We start from the raw sequence: 24,672 nt of genomic DNA, 5'->3' as shown, positions 1-24,672 counted from the left end.
AGAAGGATTATAGGATTCAGAGTCATCAACATAGGGGTGATAAGCAAGAGTAAGTGGGTAGATATCTACACTGCAATTAGACACCTACAGCTGACCCAAGCCAGCTGGCTCAGGCTCATATATCTTGGCCACAGGGATCTTTAATTGCAGAGCAGACATTTGAGCTAGGGATGCAGTTCAAACTCTTGAGCCTTCCATGCTCCAGCCCAAGCCTGAATGACTACAATTAAACAGCCCCTTAGCCTGAGCTCCAGGAGCCTAGTCAATTGGCATGGGCCAGTCATGGACGTTTAACTGCCAGGTGGACATATCAAGTGAGGTCACCTATTGTGATAGGAGAAGGAAAAAAGAAAAGCACCTGTCACGTTATTGGGTTTTAAAGTGAGCAGACAGGTGTTTGCCCCAAATTCTGTATAAAGTGGGCCATGTGGGGTGTCAAATGGAAGCGTATGCTGTACTGATTCTATGTATGACTCACGTACTTGTAAGATTTTTGTATATGAAGTTATGAATATAGGCTCTGTTCTTGTATTGTAAATGTTCTCTGTCTGGGAGAGAGCAATGGGCCTGCACTGCGTATTGTGAGGAAGGATTGTTCAGTGAATAGTTGTGCTAACTAGCACTGCTTCATGGAAAATGGCTCTCAGTGGCCAATACACACCTGAGGAATGTGTCTGGAAACCTGAAGACCAGCCAGTGCATAATGGCTCCTGGCATGTGAAACAGAGATAGGTCACTGGATCATGTGAGCAGCTCCAGTTTGGAAGACACCAGGAATATAAAAGTGCCATGAGGCGGTCTCCATCTTGTCGTCAATCTTGCTCTTGCTCCTGCTCCCAGATGTAGCCTTGCAAGGGACAGAGAGCCAGGAAGGATTGCTGACCCATCCTAATACAGGATGTACACCAGAGACTTCTAAGCTAGCAGTTTGTAACATCTCTGCTAAAAGCCTTCATCAAGAACTTGGCAATTGATGTATGTAATCTATTCTCCTTAACAATCTTGCTCTCAACCTTTTCTTTCTTCTATTAATAAACCTTTAGATTTAAGTTTCTAAAGGATTGGCTCAGCGTGCTCTTGTGGGTAAAAGATGAAGAGTAAATTGACCAGGGACTGTGGCTGGTTCTTTGGGACCAGGAGGATCTGTTCGGAGTTGGTGAGATTGGGTTTTACAATCTCTCACCTGTGTGTAAGATCCAGAGCTGATTGTGCCACAGGGAGAGCTGGGGTATCTAAGGGGTATTGCTCGGGAGGCTTCCTGCTGGCCAGATTGGCAGCTAAAGCGGTCTGTGTGACTGGCTTGTGGCCTGTTTTGGGAAAGGTCTCCAGTCGAGGGCTGTAAGTAGCCCTGGTTTTGAGCAATTTGCCCTGAGCTGATGCCCTCAGTGGTGCCCAGACCTGGTCCGGTCCATCATAGGACCAAAAACAGAACCCCGCAGATTGCCCACAGGAAGGGTAAAGGAGGAAGTAGAGCATACAAGGTTGAGGAGCAGTTAATAAATTTGGACAAAACCTGGAAGGTTTTAGTCCAAGTCTCAGAAGCCCAAGGAAGAGAGGACCTTGATGGAAAGTGATTATCAACAGTGTAAATTACCACATCACAGCTGATAGAAGAGAAGGACAGCTTAAAGTGGTGAAATCCAGTGAAGTTACAGATCTCTCTCCTGAGATGCTCACAAAATGAAGCCAGGAATAGAGAGAAAAGACTTCAATTCTGGCCTAGATTCTGAGCAACTCATCCCTGTTCCCCCAGCTACTGATGGCCCAGTCCTGACAGACTGCTCAGACCACCTGCAAATTTCCCATTCCACCAATCCCTTCACAGATAATGGAAAGGGCAGGTCCAACTCCTACCTGCATTTCCCAACAATCCCAAAATCCTCAGGAATGAACTGCCTGCTTAAAGATAGAGAATTTTGCTCTGCAAGCCCAGTTAGTGCAGGGCATGGCTGAAGTGCTGGCTCTTCAGAGCTTAGTCACAGAACCACTCCACACAACTCATATATCAAAACAAACTCTCTGAGAGCAACTTGCACATTCTTAAAGAGAGGCAGATGCCTTAGGAGCCTGGGCTTGACACCTTCCCCCCTTTTAGTGTGGGACCCATAGTGCTGCTACGGGAGCAATTTGACAGGGACCCTCCATCATCTGCTCTTCTTGCTCCATTCTCAAACTTACCCCATGGCCCAAGGAAAGGAAAGGGCTGGTGATTAGCCTGCTCAGAGAAGAAGTGCTAGTTTGGGTCTCTCCTCTGTTAGAATAGAACAGCCTGGTACTCTCCAAATGGGACAACAACCATCTTTGATGACCCACACTAGGCCCACTCAGCAGAAGCTGTCCTCTGGATGCTTAAATGAAGGCAAGCATCAGCCACTTCCCATGCCACCAATTTCCAACAGATGCTGACTGATGTAAAGTGGAAAGGAGCAGCTCCACTGCAGCAGTTCAGGGGGAGGACTCTCAGCAAAGAGGTAAAAGATTAGCTAACTCATGTAGAGGACCTTGCCCACCCCAACACTTTCATTGATCTCATCCTATGTATTGGAGAGTAGTGGGCATACCTGGCTGTGGGAGGAGGAGACAAAAGGAGACCAAACATCTCCATGCCCACCCACTATGTCTAGGCCCATGTGTGATGGGGCGCTACCGCCCCGCACTTGGACCAGCTCTGGACCGCAGGGAACAAGCGGCGGAGCCGGGACCGGCTGCTGCACCGACGCGTACAGCCCCAGTGTAGGGATGACGTGGCCGGGTGCAACGGGGTGCGCAGAGGGGGCAATGTCAGACGGTGGCGACATGGTGGGGGATTTAAAAGGTGGGACACGACTGGAGCGAAGAGGGGGAGCAGAGGGTGGTGAAGGGAGAAGAGGGACAGGAAACCCGGCGAGACCTACAGGCAGGGAAGAGGCGAGTGCTGAGTCCAGCTGCTCGCCGAGGAGGAACTAATTGTAGGTCAGGAGAAAGAAGTGACCCAGGGCTGGGCCGTGAAACCCGAGTGTGGATTCATTTAGGACTATTGCCCCATCTGCTGAGCAGGGACAGCGTTCCCTGACTTAGGGCCTTGGGTCGGGGATTGGAGTGAAGGTGGGCCCGAGCCCCCTTTTCCCCATCCCAGGCATTATTTCTGCACTCCCCTCCGAGGCTCAGTTGGAGGGGTGGGCCCAGTACTTAATAGGCCCTAGAGACCCATCTAGAACGGCCCTCTGGGGTTTGACTTAGAGATATGACATTTTCGTTTCTTTTCACGTAAAGAAGAGACCTTGGGACCATGCACCTGATGGCCTGAGTCGGGGCTGGCCCAGGCAGACTCATGGGAACTTGTTACACCATGGAACCAAACCCTGAATCAATGCAAGCAGACCACAATCACAAACATCTGGCCCTAGAAGAAAAGGATGTTGTCAGCAACTTTATCTCTGTTTCTACTACGGAACATGAGTACACTCACTTGTCTACTGCCCATCCGGAGCCAAACTGCAAAACAGACCAGCCCAGGCCAATAGGGTGTACTGCCAAGACATCTACAGGTCACCAAGCCCCTGCCTTAATAAAAATATCAGCCAAAACCCCTTAGGATCTCACCACACTTACCAATAACACTGCAGTTAAAAGTTCTAGGGGCATCAAGGTCGATCCCCCCGAGGCGAGCCATGATTGACTCCAACTTTGCCAACAATTTTATTAATGCAAGGTGGTCCAGACCCTAAAAATTCCCCTTCAGCACAAACCTCCACCAAACCTGCTAGAAACAATCAATGAGTCACCACATCATTCAATTCAATAATTCAGGAAAATGTTCTCTTCAAGGCCAGAATGGGAGACCACTCCAAGTTATTATACTTTAAAGCAAAGCACTGTTCACCTTCCTAATAATACCCAGTAAGTTGTGATAGGTACAGAATGACATATGAATCGACTGTAGGAGGAACAATGTCAACTTGTTTTCCAATTATTGATAATTATTGATGTTTTTGAGAGAAAAAAATCAGCTATCCTGTGCCCATACAGGTACTATGATTGTCCCATAAACTTGAAGCCCTGGGTGAATGTCCAGTATGGCCATGTATATACTATGTCTGAACTAGAATTAGAAAAATTATATCCAAGAAAATCTTGAAAAGGACTTCATCCATCAATTTACCTCCTCATAAGGGATCTTTATCTTTTTTTGTATGGGAAAAGGATAGGTCACTGTTCCTTTGAATGGACTACTGAGCCCTAAATCAGGTCACAATATGCAACTAGCATCATCAGCCTTTTATTCCAGAATTGCTAATTCCTGACATGCAAATGACCAAGAACTTCACAAACCAAGATTTTCAAGGAGCTTACAACTTGGTGCAAATGAGTTGTGGGAATAAGCGCAAAACTGTCTTTCGTGCTCAGTAAGGATGCTTTCAATAATTAGTAATGTCTTTTGGCCTCAGTGCCCTGGTGACTTTCCAACACTTTGTAAATGATGTAGTCAGGGATATTTTGGATCAATATGCCTTCATCCCCCACCCACCTCTTGTTTGCCATGGCCCTGAACTAATCATCAGCCCTCCAGCCCAAACACTGAGCAGCTCATCCTATGCCTACAGGCTGCCCATGACATGGCCCTAAGAACCTGTATACATTGCTTTATCTGATCACCGCTGAGAGGAATAGCAACTGAAATACTCTTTTTGGAGTTATCATTTAGATAACACGGTAATCGATTTTCTGATTATGCTGGCAGTATGACCTCTTTATGCTGCTACGTAGGTACAAGGGGCAGTAGCATATCCCGAGGTTTTTCAAAAAATAAACCATTAGGGTTAGTTTGGCTTTCTTATTGCAAATGAGGCACTGCTTTGTATTACTTTTCCCTATCACAAAAAAGGTGGTAGGTGGTAGTATCTTAATTCATTTTCAGAGAATCTAAGCCAGCAAATGCTGGAAACTCTAAAGAAGCCAGCACATGTCTCTCATTGGAGAAGAGGAAAGACCTTCATGTTATTTTGTACCAGTGTCCTGAAAGAGGCTTTGACAGAATCTGGAAGGAACTTAATCTACTCTCTTCTCTGCTAGAGGAAACGTCAGTCTGATGGGAGACCTTTAAGAGAGAGAGGAGATACCAGAGATGAAACAGAATGATTTTCAGCAGTCCAAAAGATCTCAGACGTTATCTGGGAGAAAAAGGTTACAGCCACACTTTGGTTCTTACTCATTGCCTCTCAGTTCAAAATGCTGGTACTCTGCATTTTATAGAAACTCTTCTTAGAATTCAGCATAAGTGTGTCAATCACTGTACATGGCCATCCTATAGACAGAAGGCTTCATTTCTAATTGACTGTGTTCCTTACTGGAAACCCGGTGAGCTGGGCTCAAAAGACTCATTACATTGGAAATTACATAAAAGCTATATTATATTAACCACTAGTGTAATAAAATATATAATTTCTGGATCACTTAGGTCAAATGAGATGGATTTCTTATCATGTAAAACTTTTAATGCAAAACATAGCACTAAAACACGTTAAACATTAAATGAAAGTTCTCCTTTGCTGGTTAAGCATTTTCAGATTTAGTAGGGTGTGTGTGTGTGTGTGTGTGTATGTGAGATATACTTTAACACAAATGGAAGCAGTGCACTTCAGTCTTCATTAATCAGCTAATTAGTGGAATATACTATACAAAATGCCTAAGACTTAATATTAAAAATATGGATTATTTAAAGTCAGCAAATCTTCTTATGCCGCTAAATAGTACAAAATACTTTGAAGTTAAACACTCCAAATGTCAAGAATACGATATGGCTGGAATGTTGTGGGACTACACAGTGGGAATTGACGCTTTCATATAACGTTTTATGGTGCCTAGAAGGATAAACTGTTTATACTATACATTATCTCATGAACAGTTCAAATTTCTATCAGAGTCAGGACTGTGATACAAGGCAAAGTGGTTCTTACCTGTGAGTGACTCTGACAGAAACATTCTATATGACCAGCAAAAACACACTTAAAGATTCCTATGTTCTAGGATTATTAAAAACAGTGGATTAAAAAAAAGAATCTAAAGCTTATTTTATCCAAGTCAGACTGTTTTCTTCCCATCAGGGGACCCATAATATGGAGCAACCCAACACTTTGTTCCACTCTAAGTATCTAAGACTGCCTTTCCACATCAGAAGGCACTTTTCATAAAAAAATGCACCTTTGCTGTTTGCATTTCTCTTGTTAACTTGCTTACACTATTCCTGCCTGAACCAGTCCTGAACCAAGATTTGCCTTGTGTTAGTTTTCAGAGCTGCTTTTGAAAATTGGAGCATATGTCTTCTCCATGTTTGACTACCCAAAACCGAAATGTGATGTGGAAAATATTATGGCTATATCTGAGCAGGTAGTGTGTGGTTGGGGGAATATCTGCAGAGGAAAAGGTAATCCTTCTCCCTCACTATACAGAACATCCTTAAAAAAGGCAACCATAATGTAGTTGCTTATGCTAATATAATGTCCTGTCCTCTTATATCTATTGGAACATATTTAGGTTGGTTAGCACTGGAAAAGTTATGGGTGTGATAAATGTTTCCCCAAATCTCTCTGCAATGAAGTCATTCTCTGTGGGTAGAAAATGCACAAACCAAAACATCACCATCTTTCAGAGGCATAATTTAGTATACATTATTTGAAAAATATATGTGTAAGAATCCATTTTGAACAGAATTAGAAATGAACACAAGATACAACACCAATATCCAGGTTCCACACTTTCCTCGAGTGCAGGGATGTATAAAGCAGCCCTTTGGAGAGTAGTGGGCATACCTATAAAATCCATATTCAAATGCAGCTTAGGGCTTGTGCAAAGTTTGCTTCTAGAGTTTTAGTTTGGGCCCCTCTCTAATCAGAACAGATATTGGGAGTCTCACCATATTTGGTGTTTTCCTTAAAGCACAAGCTCCTGAAATCAGATAATTACATGAGAATCTCAGCGTTCACTTATAAAGAAAAGTAGCCCTGATGGCTATAGAGAAAAGTTTGAAAATAATACCTGAATGTATAACATAAAGGCTCCAAAACCAAAAGACAAAAAAAGAACCCAAATATTATTTTTAAAGTCTTGTCATTTTAACATCAACTTCAAAGTTTTGGGGGGGCCTAAGGCATGATTTTTTATTAAATCTAATGCCTTCTCTACTGATATGGGTATGTCTATTTTGTTTATCTATAATGTGCTGAAATATGGACAATACTGAAACAATTTGTGTAGCTGATATTTTCTTACTTACATAGAATGATATCTGAGGGAGAAAATGTAGCTACATCCTTGGTGTTTTGGATGTATGGAAATGGACGAAATGTCCCTAACATAAGAGAGTTAAGTGAAGAGAGTACAAAAGTCCTAAAAAGTACTATATTTATATAAATATGTGATGTCTAAAAATATAAAACCTTCATGAAAAAATATAAGGAGTTAGAGACATTCAACCCCTTTTTACTGAGGTAAAATTTTTCAATTAAAAAATATGGGTAAGGAGACAGTGAAGAAGTAATGAGACACCATGCAAAACGGTCTTCTGCCCAAGATGCAAACATTATGATTGGGATTTTCAAATGAATATATGGGAGATATGTACCCAAATCCTATTGAAACTTAAGGTCCAGATCCTGTAAAGGTCCTGAACATGTTTAAGACTTAATTTCAATAGGAGTTGTATTACCCCTCCCGTTTGATTTCCTTTGAAATTCCTAGTCTTCCAGCTTTTGTACACTAAATTATAGATTGTACATATGCCTTCTAATTCGATCTGGCTAGAAGTAAGAGATGAGTCTCCTTTGAATCAAAGGAAATTTTGCCACTGATTTCAGTGGGGCCACGATTTCACTCTGACTGTTTAAACACAAGAAGAGCGCACAGGCAAAATGAAATATATTAATACTACTACTGACAATAATAATAATTAATAATAAACCAAATGAAATATTAAGACCAATAGTTAAAAAAAGCATAAGGGAGCATCCATACTTTACAAGTGTAAGTCTCATTTCTATTTGTCTGATAAATATTCTTTGAAAACTGTTCACAATGACTATTTTTCTTTTCCATTTTCTGACTTGCTAGATTGCTGTTAATAATGCAAATAGCTCAGTATTTTTCATGAGCCGTTTCATGAACTACATAGAGCAAGAATAAGTAAACATTATTTCAAGGCTTTCTTCTATAACACATTTTTGGATCCTGTAAGACTACCGGAAAGCTAAATGGAGTAAGGCTATCATATTTTTCAACATTGTTTTCTCATTCAAGACACCTTATTATTAATTATGATCAAGTATCCTAGAAATCTGTTTGCCACAGTAAAATTCAGAAAAACATGGAATTTGTTTTTACAGAGAATCTTCAGTTTTTACATTTTGTGAATAGAAACATATACAGTAGAACTCAGTTTATCAAAGCCTTCAGAATCTGTCTCTCTCTATTTAAATAATACCTATATACATTGTTGCAAGAGAAACTAAAGTTCAGCATTTTAATTGTGGAAAAATGTGGGCTTTTTTTTATCATGGATCCTTGATTATAATATATTTGCAATCTGAGGATTTTATTAGGGGAATACTGTGTATTTATAAAGTAACTACAAATAACCTCTGTTCTGATGGGAAATCAAACACCATTGACTTTTATGCTTCTCCTTCATCTACATGATTTCATAAGAGAAACAGTAGATTACTTATTGGTCAGTCCTTTATGCAATAATACTACTTTGTACTGACATTGTACATCACCTTCTAGCCAAGGATCTCATCGTGATTTAGCAACATTACTACATTAAGTCCTGCAAAAGTCCTGTGAATTAAGGCAATATTTATTATGTTTATTTTAAATACTTGGAATAGAGAGACAGACAAATTAAGGCCCAAATTTCCAAAGCAGTCACTAAGTTTGATTGCCTCACTTATTGGGTGCTCATTTTTCGAACACTAAGGTCTGGTTGTCAAAAGTGCTTAGTAATTCTGTCTACCTATTCCATTGACTTGAAATGAAGCTATAAGTGGTTCACACCTCTGAGAAGCAACCATTAGGAGTTGCAAATTGGGGACCCCAAATTAGTAGCAACTTCTGGAAATTTAAGTATGGGAATATTCCCTTGATTTTAGAGCAAGTCTGTGGTGGAGATAGGAATAAAATATGGTTTGCCTGACTCTCAGTTCTCAGGTTTAACATTAACCATCATTCTTCTCTATATTCAAGATTTGCCTCCTGGGTGGGCTGAAGATAAACAGCAAAGCCTTTCCATGAATTACAATAATGGCAAACATGGTCATTAAGATATTTCTCATCCTGCTATGTTGTTTAGTTCACTCCATATATATTGAAAACACGGGTTAACTAATCTAATGAAGCTTATCTGACAACTAGTTTTCCTAAAAACTCTTGTTTAAAAAGAATGCTGTATAGCATAACCACAGAGGAGCTAGTATTGTGTCTCAGTGCATTAACCTATCCACATGAGAAGTGCCCCATGTGTCTGTCTTCTGGTTTTCTAAAGTAAGGATTCCAATTTCTGATTTTGTGGAGTTTATAGATTTGCAGCTGCTACATTATGTTTGTTCCTGATGAGGGAGACTGTAATTGACACAGTGGGAAGAAAAAACAACATTCTGTAAATACAAATGGCTTCACAGGCTCCCTATGCACTTGCATATTTTGTTTTTATTATAAATGTATGGCTTCTTTAAAGAACTATAACTAATCTTAACAACAATGCCCAATGAGAGACTTTGCTTCAGGGCTTCTCCAGTGACCCCAAATTAAGATAATTTTCCCTCCCACAATCCCACACATCAGAAATCATTGTACCAGGTCCCCCAGCGGTTCAGTCTTTGCAGAAATTCCTGGCAGAAGAGGAGAATGATTCATTCTTCCCCAATTGCTTCTGAGAAGGGGGGAAAGTGTCAAAAGTGTCATTCTCTATATGTGCACACACTCATTCCCGCTGCTGCATTAGAGTTTAGTGTAATTTAAAATGCCTCCTTTGACAGTTGTTGAGTAATAGGGAAGTATCTTTGAAGCCAGTGGGACTATTCATAATATGTGAAGTTAAGCACACACAAATCTTTGCAAGAGCAAGTCTTTAGTTTGGAGATATTTATAGACTTGAATGCTCAGTGGTTACATATAAGTAATATAGAATAATTATGCAAACATATTTGCTTCTTCTTAATTTTTCTCCCCTATTTGTCATGGTAGTTTTCGTGCTCCCTCCTCTTCTTGCTCTTGCACATAGTCTATCAATTTCAACCCATTCTTATACGTACACTATTTCCTCCTCTTTTCTCTTTGTTAAATCTCTTCACTCTCCTTTTCCACACTCCTTTCCACTAGTATCTTCACATTTCTGTCCTTCCAGCTGACTCTCCTTTCCTTCAAGATAACAGAGATGTGAACTGTATCTTTTAAGAATGACATACCAAAGTCATAATACAAATATTACTTATGCTTGATGTCAGTTATTCATTGCTTGTCAGTTCCAATGTATTGCTCCTGAGATAGCCTCAGTTGCTCTTCCCCAAAATAAAAAAGCTCTACCACTACATTTCAGAGAAGAATAACAAAACCCCCTCATGTATGAAGACGTTCACAGGGAATGTCACTTAGCAAACACAATGCAGACAAGGAACATCGATGTCACTCAGTGAGGAATAACATTTCGGCAGGTTACACACATTCCTTATGGGAAGACTGAACCATAACATTGATCGCAGGAGCTGATAAAATCAGCAGAACACATACACCAACTCTGAGATTCTATCCAAATAATGTGGAGAGCTTAAATACTTTTTATCTACTCCTGCATGAATGGGTACTTGTAGCACTTGAGGATGAATACATGTCCCTACCCCAGCAGGATTAGGAAGTGGAGATGGAGGAGCACCTATACTAGTTCTATCCTAGATGGAGTGCCTCCCACACAAAGGAAATCAACAGATGCAATTAATGCAGCTTTCTGTTCCTTTTTCACCACCAGAGTTGCACAAAGGGAGCAGGATCTGGCCTCTGGCAAGATCCCTTGTAGAAATACCCCAAGATGATTATATTTATACTACCGGTATGTACAGGTTGGACATCCCTGGTCTGGCACTCTTGGGACCTGACCAGTCCCAAAGGAGGGAGTTTGCCAGAATGTGGGAGGTCAGCCCCTCTGCTGAAGGACTCTGAGCTCTCCCAGAATCTGTCAGCAAGTCGCCAGGCTCCCCTGCCCCTGGGTCACCGGGGTCCCAGCTCCTCAGCCAGCTCATGGGCTGCTGAGGCTCCACTGCCCCAAGGCTGCCAGACTCAGCTGTTCCGGGGCCACCAGGACTCCACTGTCCCAGGCTCTGCTGCTTTGGGTCTCCACTGTCCTGGAGTTCCATAGCTCTAATGCTCCGGGGCTGCTGGAGCTCAGCTGATCTGGGCCTGGTGAAGCTCCTAGGCCAGCAGTGGGCCACCGGTACCAGGACTCTGCTGCCCCAAGTGGGGGCTAACTGGTCCAGGGGCTGTCTGTTCCAGCAACATCCAATGTCCTGCCGGATCATGGATGTTGCTGGACCAGAGAGTCCTGGCCCAAAGTAGTTTAATCTGTATTAGTAATATAATGAATTAATTAGATAATAACTAACAATATCTGTGCATAACTGAACATTTTATGATCTTTCACTGCTATAATCATGAGGTTCTTATGCCCCAGAACTCACACTTTGCTGCTTAGGCCTTCACTTACCACATTACTTTTATTTAGGTTGTAAGCATCTCAGTATTATAGCACCTCAGTATTAGGTTGTAAGCATCTCAGTTTGTGGTTGTCTCTACAGCACCACGGATTCTTACAATACTGTACAAATAAAATAAATACCATGTATAACAAAACTGTTACTAATATTATTTTACTATATCCTTATTCTGATCTCTCAGCGCTTTCATACATTGGTAGTTTTTTGTTTCTCCTCACTGAAGTCTTCACACTTTTGTAAATGTTCAATCTGGAGTATATAGCATCTTGTTATGTCCCTGTTGGTGAGTGTTTCATTTTTTCCCCCTTCAAGATTGTTTCTTTTATCAGTTATTCATTTCATCCTCAAGCTGACATTCTTTTCTGGCAAGTTTTACAAACATTTTTTAAAAATTAAACACATATACTTTTCTGAATTGGTTATAGTAAATCATTCCAGAAAGGAAAATGCCGTTGGCTGGATTAAGGATTTATCAATCCAATTTTTTTTTTAAATCATGGGAACTGTGAAGAGTTTTTCCACCCTGATTCTGATCTTCAATCTGATATTCTTTGTGGCCAAGATAATAAAAGCTCTTTGATTTCTTTACTCTGGCATCTACTAATTCAGGCACATAGTTCTGGCATCTACTAGTTCACATCTTGCAAAAATCTTTTGTCTAAAGGAATGTGTTTTTTCATTATATGTCCTTACTGACCCTATATAAAAAATACAATGTACCGCATATTAAATAAAAACATATTGTATTTAATAACATTAAGAATTTTAATTGAATGCACAATAGAAAGGTAATTCAAAACCCCGCACAGGGTTGAGTTAACAAAAAAAAATTCTGATATTATTTACACCATTGTAACTAACTGTATTATTGAGAGGATCAGGGTGGGAGGGAAAGAAAAAGGGACTCATCTTGTAGCTAGTATAAACAGAATCATATCTGAGAGCCAACAAAAGTTATGCTCATTGAGCATAACCCACAAAGCTTGCAATTGTCATTAACTGCACATTTTAGGCTCCTACACAGTAATCAATTCAGCTTCTATATCTGAAAGGCTCACAACAGTTATAAACTCTCCTGATTGGTCAGGTCGGTTTGGACTCTAGTGAATAGCCTAAGCCACTGCCCGTGTATACAAACTGCTATTTTTAGGGCATAGCTCAAGCTGAGCTAGTGTGAGTCTGTCTACTCATGGGGGAATCACAGTTTCCAGCTGCAGTGTAGACAAATCCTTTGAGAACGAGAGTCCTGGAAGGATGTTTCTTGAGGAAATGTTTATAATTTTTGCAGAAAAACATTATCCATTTTAAATATGTGCCTAGGCATATTTTGGATCATTTTTTTTATACATGATCAAACAGACTGATTCAAAGCCTAAACATCTATCCATGTCCCTATAGCTTACAGGGAGTTGGAGCCCAGCTCTCTGTGCTATATACTGTTACAGGTGACTGCTTCTTTTATTCCTATTCTCTGTCCCAAGCTGGAAAAGCTAAGATTCTGTCCCCATAAAATATTGATAGAAAATGTCATCTGAGAAACAACCATACTGGCTTATATTTACATTTTATATCTAAAACCAACATTTACAATCTTGGGGCTGCCTCTCAGTGAAGAAGGCAAGAGATTTAGCCCCAATATTACACAAATCATTGCTACTCATGTGAGTGTGCTCAATTCTAGTCAATGAAGTTACTTGCCTAGTTAAGACCTTCTTGTCTGACTATTGTTTTAAAGATCAGTTTCTTAATTATAGCATCACTACTGTGTATGCCCATCTTGTAATAAAAATGTGCATGCAAATAACTGCTGTCCTCTACTGGATAAAATCATTGCCCTCTGCTGGGGAGGATCAGATCTGTCCAGTTGTGTGTCATAAGGTACATTGATAACAGCTTACAAATTCTCTTTTAGCTCAAGTTAAAGGGATCTTTACTTCAGAGGATACCAGTTCAAGCCTCACTGTTAACAAAAGTTCAAAATGGCTTTAGTGCACATCATGAGCCACAGATTTGTGGCAGACAGGGCTTGTCATCACAAGAATATTAGGTTGTCTTTGAACATGACCTTGAGGAACTGAGTTAATTAACATGATGTGAAACATAACATTATAATCAGTGTAGACAGAAGCAAGTTATGTTTAACACTTAGTCTTTTAGTCTTTTAAATGTATTTAACATTTAGTCTTTTAAATGTATGGTTCCTGCAGGGTTTACCACAAACAGCTTACTAAGTCTTGCATTGTTCTTATAATCAGTTGCATTAATATGGATTTAGGATATTGGCTTTTCACAGAATTCTGAAAAGAGTCTGATCAACAATATTAGTTGGGTTTTATACTTTTTCATATCTCAGCTTCTTTCAAAATATTAAAATACTTCATAGGTAAGACTTACCCATTTTTATAATTACTAATTTTTAGGTAAATGTAAACATTTCCAGACATAAATAAGTGAAAAGTCATTTAAAATAAGATGAGTATAAGAAAATTGTGTTTTCTTACAGTCATGTTACTTAAAATGGCTTTTATGTTCAGCTCCTGGAAACATGCATGGGCTTAACTTCATTCCTGTATAGTAGTACCACTCATGTCAATGGAACTGTTCAAGTGCATAAAGCCAGGTGCTTATTAGAAACTTTTGCCAACATAGCAATATTGGTGGCAGTCTGATTATTTATTTAAGTACTCTGGCAAAAGCCCTAGCTACAGTTATACTGACACAAAAGTACTTTTGCCAGGTATAGCTTATTTTGCTTGCCAAACCAGGATAAACAGTTTTTTTTACCAGTATTAGCTTTTTCTATACTAGAAAGGTTTGCCAGGATAGTTATAGCAGCAAACTTTTTCTATAGCCTTGTAGACTTGACCTAAAGTTAAGCATATGCCTGTTTACAGGATTGAGGGTCTTCTGTTACATAATGTGTTTTCAAATAGACTTATTTATAAATCAGTAATTATAAATCAATAAATAATATGTCAAGGTTAAATATAAATTGCTAGAGTTTTGTTTTGGGGATTTTTTACAAGTACTTATACAATAATTTGCTCTCAGACTGAAGCCCTGCATGCCAGGTTTCAGCTCTGAGGTAAATTTCATGGCCTAAACAAAACTCCCTGAATATAAGGTACTTAAATTTGAAAGGAAATAAATGAGACTCTAAAGCTATTGAATCAAAAGTGGCTACACTAAAATGACTAAGGTGAGATATTAAATGTACTATTCCACTCTTCCTAGAAGAACAAAGTGGCAGTTTAATGAAGCTATCCGTCATGTGAAGTTTAGGAGTAAATTTGTCAGTGAATAGTATAAGAAACAATTTGATGGACAGCTCTGTTTCATTATCAAGGACAGGACAGAAAACATACAGTATATATATAACAACATTTAGAAAGTTTTTGGCATATTTGTGTAGCATTGAAGAGCTCTGTAGGCCTCTTCATAGAGGCTTTGTGCAGGGTTTTTGCGCAAGAAGCTTTTTGCGGAAGAGATCCTCTGCAAAAACTTCTTGTGCAAAAGCATGTCCACATCTCAAAAGTGCATCGCAAAAGGAGTTATTCCTCGCAGAAAGAGGTATACCTATACCACAATGACGTTCTACTGTAAATTTTCTTGTGCAAAAACGCGCTTGAGTTGTGGACGCTTCTTGGGTTTTTGCGCAAAAACGGCCATTTTTGTGCAAAAACTTTGTAGTCTAGACATAGCCAGAGTGTTTGGAAATGCTTACTTTCAAGGTCAGATTAAGGAGATTCAGAGCTCTTGGCATGCCATGAGATGGGCTCCCTTGTGTCTTCTCCCCTACAGCTGTGCTCCCTGAGCCTTGGCCCTGTCTCCAACAGAAGGGGGAAGGCAGAGGAACCCCCCAATCTTTTCCAGAAAGGTAGTGGCAGCAACACTTCTTTCCCTCAGAAGCAACATCACAGCGTTCCTCCCAAAGTCTGGACAGGCAGAAATTCATCAGTCAGTGTACATCTGATTGGGTGGATGAGCGAGGTACACCATATTTCCCCTTCCCCCGTATGCCCTCTGCCTGCCACAAAGTTCTCTATAAGGATGTTGTTGACAGGGATCCCCTGAGCAGTAGGTCTTGGAGTTACTATCCTACCAAGGTATAAATAAGATGCAGTTTTCTTATTGTTTCAGGCTCTCTGCTGAGTCAGCCAAACTTCTTGCATTTATTACACTAGTTTCACATTTTTATGCTTTTATTCCCAATGATGAGGACTAGAAACCTTCTTTTTTAATTGAACGTTTAAGTTCTGGTGTAATCAAATGGCTGCAGGATCTGGGTCTCTGGCCATGATTGTATAGCTCCTATGTCTTAATTCAGGGGGTGGGCACTAATTTTTGCAGGGGGCCACTTAATTAATTTTGCTACATGGTCATGGGCCAGCTCCACCCCCACCACCCTCAGATGGGGTGGGACTTGGGGCAGAAGGGGCAGGGCTGGGGACTAACCTCCTTCCACCGCTATCTGGTATTGGAGAATTTAAACAAAGAAAAGGGACTGCAGCTCCTGGCCTCGGAGCTCCCATCCCTGTAGCTACCATGTTGCCTGGCAGCTGCCTAGAGTTGCTGCAGATGTTTAAAGGGCTCGTGGCTCTGGCCCCTGTCAGGGTAGCACCACAACTAGAAGCTGGGAGCCATTTAAATAGGATCCTGCTGCCTGAGACACCAGCCTGGAAATTCGGTGGCATGGACAGCAGGATATAAATAGAAAGCAGACAGATGTAGTCTGCGGGCAAGATCAAAGTGCTTGGCGGACCAGATCTGGCCCCTGGGCCGCATCTTGCCCGGTGCTGTCTTAATTTGACCCTGCTTACTTTTCAGTATGACAATATTCATTTCTTAACACATAAACCCTAAGTAATAGGGAGTTTTGCTGCTCGGTAATGGAATATATACAAATAACCTGTGAACAGGTTGTTGATATGCAGTGCAAGAACTCCTCCTAAATGTTAAGAGCTAGGATCAACACATTTGGTATGCAGCTTTCTCTTATAACTTAAAGCAAGGGAAGGGTTTAGTTGTCCCAGGACAAAGGGATGTGTCTGGAATATGACTGTTTCTCATAAAATGGAAAGGGAGGTTATACTGTAGAATGACCACAGGCGATCAAGTGCACTGGTAAGAGAGTGCATGGCTAAGGGCAGGGTTGTGGATACTGCCAGGCACTATACTCAGGTAGGGTTCCTGTGCTGGTGAGTTGATAGCCGGGCAGCGTGGCCTCCCGCTGCCCTGGGATCCACTAGCCAGGCACCACACCCCCTTGCTCTAGCCAGCCAAAGGAAGCCTTCACTTAGCCAGTACAGCCCTGGCCAGCCCTGAGGAGTTGCTGGCCAGGCAGTGCATTCCCCACCATCCTAGTCCTGCCCTGAGCCCCCCACCCACCCAATGTCCTGCCCTCCACATTTTTACTCAAAGCCTTCTCACTCCCTCCTGATTACTACACCTCTGCCTCCTGCCCCGAGGCCCCCCACACCTCCCAACCCCCTGCCCTGACTCCTTCAACTCCCCCTTCTTTGAGCCCCTCCACCTCCTGCTCTGAGCACCTCCTCAACCCCTAACCTTGACTCCTGCACCCCCACACTCTCAGCCCTGAGCCCCTCCTTAAGGACCTGAGCAACACTAGGTTAATGTGCTAATAATCAAATATATTAGCTGTAATAGTAGCTGCTACTCCTACACTGGTTTTTGGGGGGTCACTGAATCTGCATTTAGGGCTGCTGTTTACACTCTCTCAGCCCTCTTCCATTGTGTCATTGTGTTCAGGGCTGCCTCCTCCCCTATGTAATGTAGGAGGGTGCAGAGACCACTGTACACAGCCATTCTGGTTGTGCTCTTCTCATGCAGATGTCTGTAGGAGAAGGCCTACGCAATATATACCTAATTAAACTTCACTTCTAATGAATGGGATCTATTGTGATTGCAAAAGGAGTGAGAACCTGCATCAAGGGACAGTAAGTCAAACTCAGCCAGAGAACTGGGTGAAGGGCTCAGATTAGAAATGTAGAAAAATAGGAGTATGCATAGGGGAAGAATGATTAAGTATTGTGAAAAGGAGAAAAGGTGTGTAAGAACAATCATATGGACACCTGGATGTGTAAATGAACAGGAAATGAGGGTAAATGAGTTAGTAAATATGTGACTAGTAAAGGTATCAGTACATGTGTGTGGCACAGACCAGAAAAACAAGTCTAAACAAGCTTCAAAGTTTATGTGTAAGAATTGCATTTGCTATAGCATCTGACGAAGTGGGTCTTTGCCCACGAAAGCTTATGCTCCAACACTTCAGTTAGTCTATAAGGTGCCACAGGACTCCTCTCCGCTTTTGCAGATTCAGACTAACACGGCTACTTCTCTGATGCTATAGCTTTTGTACATTCCAAAGATGATTGCTGTGAGTGCAAAATAAATATTCATTACCATCTGCGCTACTAAGATTGACAATTATGTAACAAACAGCTTAGTGTAAATTAGGAGTTACTACTGGTCAGTTCCTCAGAGGACATAAATAGGCATTGAAGTCAATGTGGTTGATTTACAGCAGCGGAGGTTGTAGCCCATTGTGTCATATGCATCTCTCAATACTCAACATAACCAGTTGACTCCATTCCAATGAAGCTCCTTTAGATTTTTCACTGGTGCAGTCTGACTAAAACATACCCCATAGCCCAATCAACAATGATCAAAATTAACTGCTTTGGTACATGAATTTCTCATTTCTTGTACCAAGGGAAAGTGAGCGTTGCTTTTACCGCCACACATGTTTTCAAAATTCCCCCTATGCTGCCTGAAACATCCCATCTTGGCTCAGTGGTATTTCACTAAAACCCATCTATTTCATAGTGAAGTAACTTCTGGGGCCCACTTTCCAGGATCTGTTGGATGAAATTCTGGCTCCTTCTCCCCTTCCCCCTTTGAAGGATTTTCTGGATAAAACGCTGCCCCATTGACGCCAATAACAAAACTCTTTTACAATGGGGCAAGATTATTACCCATTATTTTTTATCACCATTACTCCTTTAGAGACCGCGCTATTAAAATGTGGGCAGCAGGGGTCACGTCATCGTGGGCTAGCACTGGCATGGGGCTGCTAATCAGCTGCCACTCTAGTTTCACAAGAGCGTGTGCGGGCGCGCACAGAGACAGTGTGTGCCGGTGGAAAAGCCCGGCGCCAGCCCTGAACCCTGGCCCCGACCTCGGCTGCCCGCCGCGGAGCTAAGACCCCTTGCCCGCCGCGTCTGTGCTGCAGAGCCCGGCTTGGTTGCGCTTGGCTCGACTGAGGCTCCCCCCCCAGCTGCTGCAGCCCAGAGCCTGGCTAGCTCAGCCCATTGTGTGTGTAGCAGCCCTCCCGCCCCCGTCCCTCCCCATTTCAGCGTGGACGAAACCATTGCAGCCCGGGCCGCGCCGCCAGACCTGCGGGGCCGTCTCCCGAGCGGCCGCTTCCTCTCGGCAAAGCAAAAGCAAGGCCAGGAGGCGGGCGCAGCCGCGTGGGAGCAGGGGGCGCGGGGCGCTGCAGGGCCCGTAGCTCCCCTCCGCGCGTGGGGGCGGTGGGAAGAGCCCGGCTGCCCTGCCTCCCCTCGCCGCCAGCAGCGCCCGGGAGAGTTTCATTCAGCGCCGGGAGGAAGCGCTGCCTGCCCGCCGCGCGGCTCGCTGCTCCCCTCCGCCTCCTCCCCTCGGCGGCGGCAGCTTACCGCGGGAGGCCGGGAGCGGCAGCTACAGGCAAAGCCGCGGCGGTGCCCTGCAGGGAAGGTAAGGGCGCCGCGCGGGGAGGCTGGGCTGCGGGCGGGCTAGTCGGGAGCCGGGGGAGGCAGCGCTCGGCGCCGCTCCGCTGCACGCGCTCATTGTTGTGCAAAGTAGCTGCAGCTCCCGCTGCCTTCTCCCCGGGCAAGAGCTCTGCGCGGAGGCTGAGCTGTCGGCACATAGCCCCGGAGCTAGTTTCTGGAGGTATCGTCCATTTCACACCCCCCTCACCCACCCCCAGCATAATTCTGCAAGAACATCTGTGCGCCTCTGGATGGTTCTCCCCCCCCCCCAGTCCCCCCCCCCCCCCTTCTCCCAGTCTCCAGCTTTTCCTCTTGCGAGGTAAGATCTGGTTCGGGTCTGGGGTTCTGACAGCAGGAGGTGGAAGTTTCCCCAGCAACTCGGGAAGCGGAAAGCTGTTTTTTTAAAGGGGGGGGGGGGGAGGATTGGGTGGTTTTGTGCGTGTGCAGAGGAAGTTTACAGCCCTTGTAGAAAAGTTATGATGGAGAGATTGGGCAGAAGGTTTTGGGATGGATTTTCCTTGCAGGGTTAGATGTGTGCTGCTGGAGGGACTTGATCACTGATACTAAACTTAACGGGCGCAAATACACTCAGCAGGAACCTGGTGCGTAGCTGGGAGGCTGTCGCTGGACGTGTCTCTCTGAAAGTTTCCATTCATCTGATTAATGCCACTTTGGGCCCTTTTAGGAATGTTTCAATATACTCACGTTCCTCGGTGTTTGTAAGCAGCAGTGGTGGCTTCGGAGTAGGGGAGGGAGAAAAACAACCTTTCCACTCGTCTATCTCAGTAGTGCATAGTTTTCAGGATAAGATGCAGCAATGTGGTGGGAAACCCCTGCTGTGTTTGTAAGCCCAACTGCCTCTGCATATTGACAAATTATGGTGCAATGTTTTATTCTTCTTAACTTAAAACCAGGTGGTTGTAGCTCCAGTATCAGGTCAAGCCTCACAACTTTTTTGAAAAACACCCCCCCCCCCAACAACCTTGTTTTTTCACCATAACACTGCTCAGAAATAAAATGGTTCAGTTATTCCTAAATTCTTCATTAATATCAAGGGAAAACACATGGCCTAGGAGACAGAAATTCAGAGAGTAGCTGTTTAACTCTTCAGATGTTTTTTTCTGACTCAGAAAGAAGTGCATACTTCCTCCTCCAATTCCCTTTCTCTCTGATGCAGGGCAAAGCACAAGGCTTCTTCCTCTAGGTCAAGCTTATGCCCTGTTCAGAATCTGGTACACATCTGTCACAACATTACATGAAATTAGGTCTGGCTTTTTAAGGACTACTGACTAGTTTTTGTTTCAAGGGAGGAAGCTTAAGGTGAGGGAAGAGAGAAGACTTACCAAAAATAAATGTACTGGGATATTTTTCTATATTCCCTTTCCTGCTATTATTGTGATATAGATAGAGACTCTTAGAAAATACTTGCTCAGAGCAATTGCTCAGAGTTCAGTGAAGTCTGTTTTTTTTTTACATTACTGATGGAAAGGTAGTGATTTGGCATATGACCTAATAATGTGTGATCACTAGCAGGGAGGAGATATTTCATTCCTTCACAGACTATTTAAAAAACCTAGTCTAAGAAAATAGAATGTTCAATAATAAAATGTTACAGAATCTGAAAAAAGTATGTGCATTTAAACTTGTAACTTAATGTGAAAATTCATTTAATTTGCATGTTGATCCCTATTATATCAGTGTTTAAGATAACCTAAGTGTGATCAATTTTTTATCTCAGACACACTGACACTGATTGGCTTCATTATATGTAATTATCCCTTGTATTTAAAATGACAACATTAGTTTTCTTGCCTAAAAGGCTTAACATGATATCTGGAAATATAGGTTTTTCTATAATGTAGCTATTGATTTTAAAAATTGGTGTTGCATTCCTAACTCTTCCATAAATTTCTTGGGTGACCTTGGGAAAGTAATTAAACCTTTAAGCCTCAAATCTCCACTTCTGTAAAATGTTTGTGTCTTTACCTTTTCTAATATATTGATGCTTAATGAACATTTGTAGACTATGGTTCATAGGGATGTTGATATAAAAGTGTAAATTTTAATTTGTTACAGCAATGTTACATCACTTTTTATCCTACACACAAAATCTGTTGCATGTAGTTAATAGAAGATGTTGCACTTACACAGCTTAGTGTGTGTGGGTAGACTTAGAGTAAGTGCCTCACTTTTAAATGTTCTGAAAAGATCAATTTAATCCATTCCTACAGGCTTGCATTACATTGAAATGAGGAAGGCAATTCCTGTAAGAATGAATTGCTCTAAATTAGGCCTGTCAAACAATTAAAAAAATGAACTGTGATTAACCAGAGTTAAAAAATGAGATTAATTGCAGTATTAACCAATAATAGGATACAAATTAAAATGTATTGTACATATTTTTTATTTTTTTCATTTTCAAATATACAGATTTCAGTTACAGCACAGAATACAAAGTGTACTGTGCTCTTTATTATTTCTGATGATAAATATTTGCACTGTAAAAAATAAAAGAAATAGTAATTTTCAATTCCCCTCATATAAGTGAAAGTGCAATTTACAAATGTAGATTTATTTTTTTACATAACTCCAGTCAAAAAGAAAATAATTTAAAATTTTAGAGGCTACAAATGTACTCAGTCTTACCTCTTGTTTGGTAAACTGCTTCTCATTTACAATATCATCTGGAAGTGAGAACAGGTGTTTGTATAGCTCTATTGTAGCCAGCACTGCAAAGTATTTACGTTCCAGATACACTAAATGTTTGTGAGCCCCTTCATGGTTTGTCAATCATTCCAGGGAGCATGCTTCCATGCTGGTGATGGGTTCTGCTCAGTAATGATTCCAAGCAGGGCATACTGACCCATGTTCATTTTCATAATGCCATCAACAGAAAGCTGATTTTCTTTTTTGGTGATTCGGGTTCTATACATTCCGCATCAAAGTATTGAACTTTTAAGAGTGCTGACAGCATATTCCATGTCACCTCCTTGTCATATTGTGGAAGGTACTTCAGATTCTTAAACCTGAGGTTGAATGCTGTAGATTAAGATGTTTAGAAGTCTCATATTAGAAATCTTCTTTGCATTTTGTCAGATCTGCAGTCAAAGTGTTTTAAAATTGAACAACGTATGCTGAGTCATCATCTGAGACCACCATAACATGAAATATAAGGCAAAATGAGGGTAAATCATGGAGCAGGAGATGCACACTACTTCCCAGAGGTATTCAGTCACAAATTCATACCTTATTTTTTAACAAGAATCAACAGCATGGAAGCATGTTTTCTGAAATGGTGGTTGAAACATGAAAGAGCATACAAATGTTTACAATATCTTGCACGTAAATACTTTGCAACACCAACTACAAAAATGCCATGTGAATGCCTTTTCTCACTCTTGGGTGGTCTTGTAAATAAGAAGTGGGCAGCATTATCTCCTGTAAATGTAACCAGACTTGTTTGTCTTCTTGATTGAGGGAACAAGAAGTAGGACTGAGTGGACTTGTAGGTGCTAAATTTTTACATTTTGAGTGCACTTGAGGGATGTTAAATTGAGGGTAATCAGCTAATCAAGTAGTTGATGGAATTTCCATCGACTGCTCAGTTAGTCGATAAGGGGGGGAAACTGCAGAGCCACAGCAGGGTTACCTGTCTCGGCTCGCTCCTGGTCTTCCCTGCTGCGTGTCTGCTTTTTAAATGTATTGAGAGCTGCCGGGCTCTTACTACATTTAAAAAGCAGAAGCGCAGTGGGTGGGGGGACCGACAGCGAGCCGGGAATCAGCTGACTCCCAGTTCGCGCCTGGTCCCTTGCTATGCCTCTGCCTCTACTGTCCCCACTCCGGAGATGGTGCTGGGGGGAACTGGCTTTGAAGTTGTCTTCCCCTGCACTGGCTTCTGCTCCCTCAGCCCCTTTCTGCCTCTCTCTGATAGAGGCAGCAAAAGAGGGGAAGTGACTATATGAGTCACTACACGACTACCTGATAAATAAGGATATGTTTAGTCACTTACATCCCTAATGCAGTTATATAATGAAAAAAATTAACTTGTTTTTTACGATAAAGTGACTGCTCTACAATACTTTGTATGCGGTGAATTGAAAAATACTTTTTTACAGTGCAAATATTTGTAATACAAAATAATACAAAGTGAGCAGCATATTCTGTATTGTAATTGAAGTCAATATATTTGAAAATGTAGAAAAACATCCAAACTATTTGTAATACGTTTTAATTAACATTCTATTGTTTTACAGTGTGTTAAACTGTAATTAATCACAAATAATTTCTTTAATTGAGTTACTTTGTTTTGAGTTAATCACATGACTAAACTGTAGGAATGTCAACATGTAGACAACTAAATGATTAACTGATAAGCCTGGGTTTATCGGTTAATCTTGCTGGCCAGATGCACTTCCCCCTGCCTGCTCCCCCGCTGCCTCCATGGTGAGGAGCTGGCTTAAAAGTTGGCTCACCATGAGCACCGAGTCTGCCTAAATGCCTCCCCATCCAATAGAGAGGCAGCAGCGCAGAGGATGAGGTGGGCAGGCAGGAGCCGATATGCATGGGGAGCTGGCTTTCAAGCAGTCTTCCCACACTTGCTGGCTCTGGGAACCTGCCTGCCCTTCCCTTTGCTGTCTCCTACAGAGACAGTAGCAGGGTGGGGGGATGACAGGCAGGAGTTGGTGCGTGGGGTAGCTGGCTTAAAAGCTGTTTCACCCCAGAACCAGCTCCGCGGTGCTGCCTGCTCCCCTCCCCGCTGACATCTCATGCAGTTACACGGCTATTCAGTTACACACTATCTAACATTCAATTACAAAACATCTAACTTTATTTGTGGAATAAAGAATTAGTGTGTTGTTTGCACTGCTAGATTAAATCTATGATGAATTGTTTTCTCTGAAATTTGCAAAGTGTCCAGTATCGTCTTTGCACAAAGTGATTAAAGACTGGATCCAATAAGCACTTAGGCATGTATTCATGGAACCTCAGTAACTAAAGTTAAGAATTAGCATTGCAGGATTATGACTAGTGCACAGAAAATGTGATATCTGGAAAGGATGGCAGTGATGTGGCTATGTAGCATTCTTCACAGTTACCAGCAGCCCCTTCTGAGGCAACATTTTTTGTCAATGCCCTTGGTCTTGAGAGATGTAGCTGAGATTTGACTTAGA

General features: G+C 42.0%; 1 protein-coding gene across 6 annotated transcripts in view; it reads left to right on the top strand.

Moving 5' to 3' along the window:
• The first annotated feature begins 18,895 nt into the window (after positions 1–18,895).
• Positions 18,896–24,672, top strand: part of FAM110B (family with sequence similarity 110 member B) — a 172,271-nt gene continuing 166,494 nt past the window's right edge. For 4 of the 6 annotated variants that reach the window (XM_006126146.4, XM_006126149.4, XM_075920664.1 and 1 more), the window contains exon 1: positions 18,896–19,487. The gene's annotated coding sequence lies outside the window, so the exon portion shown is untranslated. Of the gene's footprint in view, positions 19,488–19,524; positions 19,683–22,597; positions 22,726–24,672 lie in introns of those variants that run through there. The other 2 variants (XM_075920661.1, XM_075920663.1) reach the window with 2 other exon arrangements.

The sequence above is a fragment of the Pelodiscus sinensis genome, chromosome 2 (assembly GCF_049634645.1).
Source record: "Pelodiscus sinensis isolate JC-2024 chromosome 2, ASM4963464v1, whole genome shotgun sequence".
Lineage (NCBI taxonomy): Eukaryota > Metazoa > Chordata > Testudines > Trionychidae > Pelodiscus > Pelodiscus sinensis.
The sequence above is the reverse complement of the archived record's forward strand: the minus strand, read 5'-3'. Positions and strand labels throughout refer to the sequence as shown.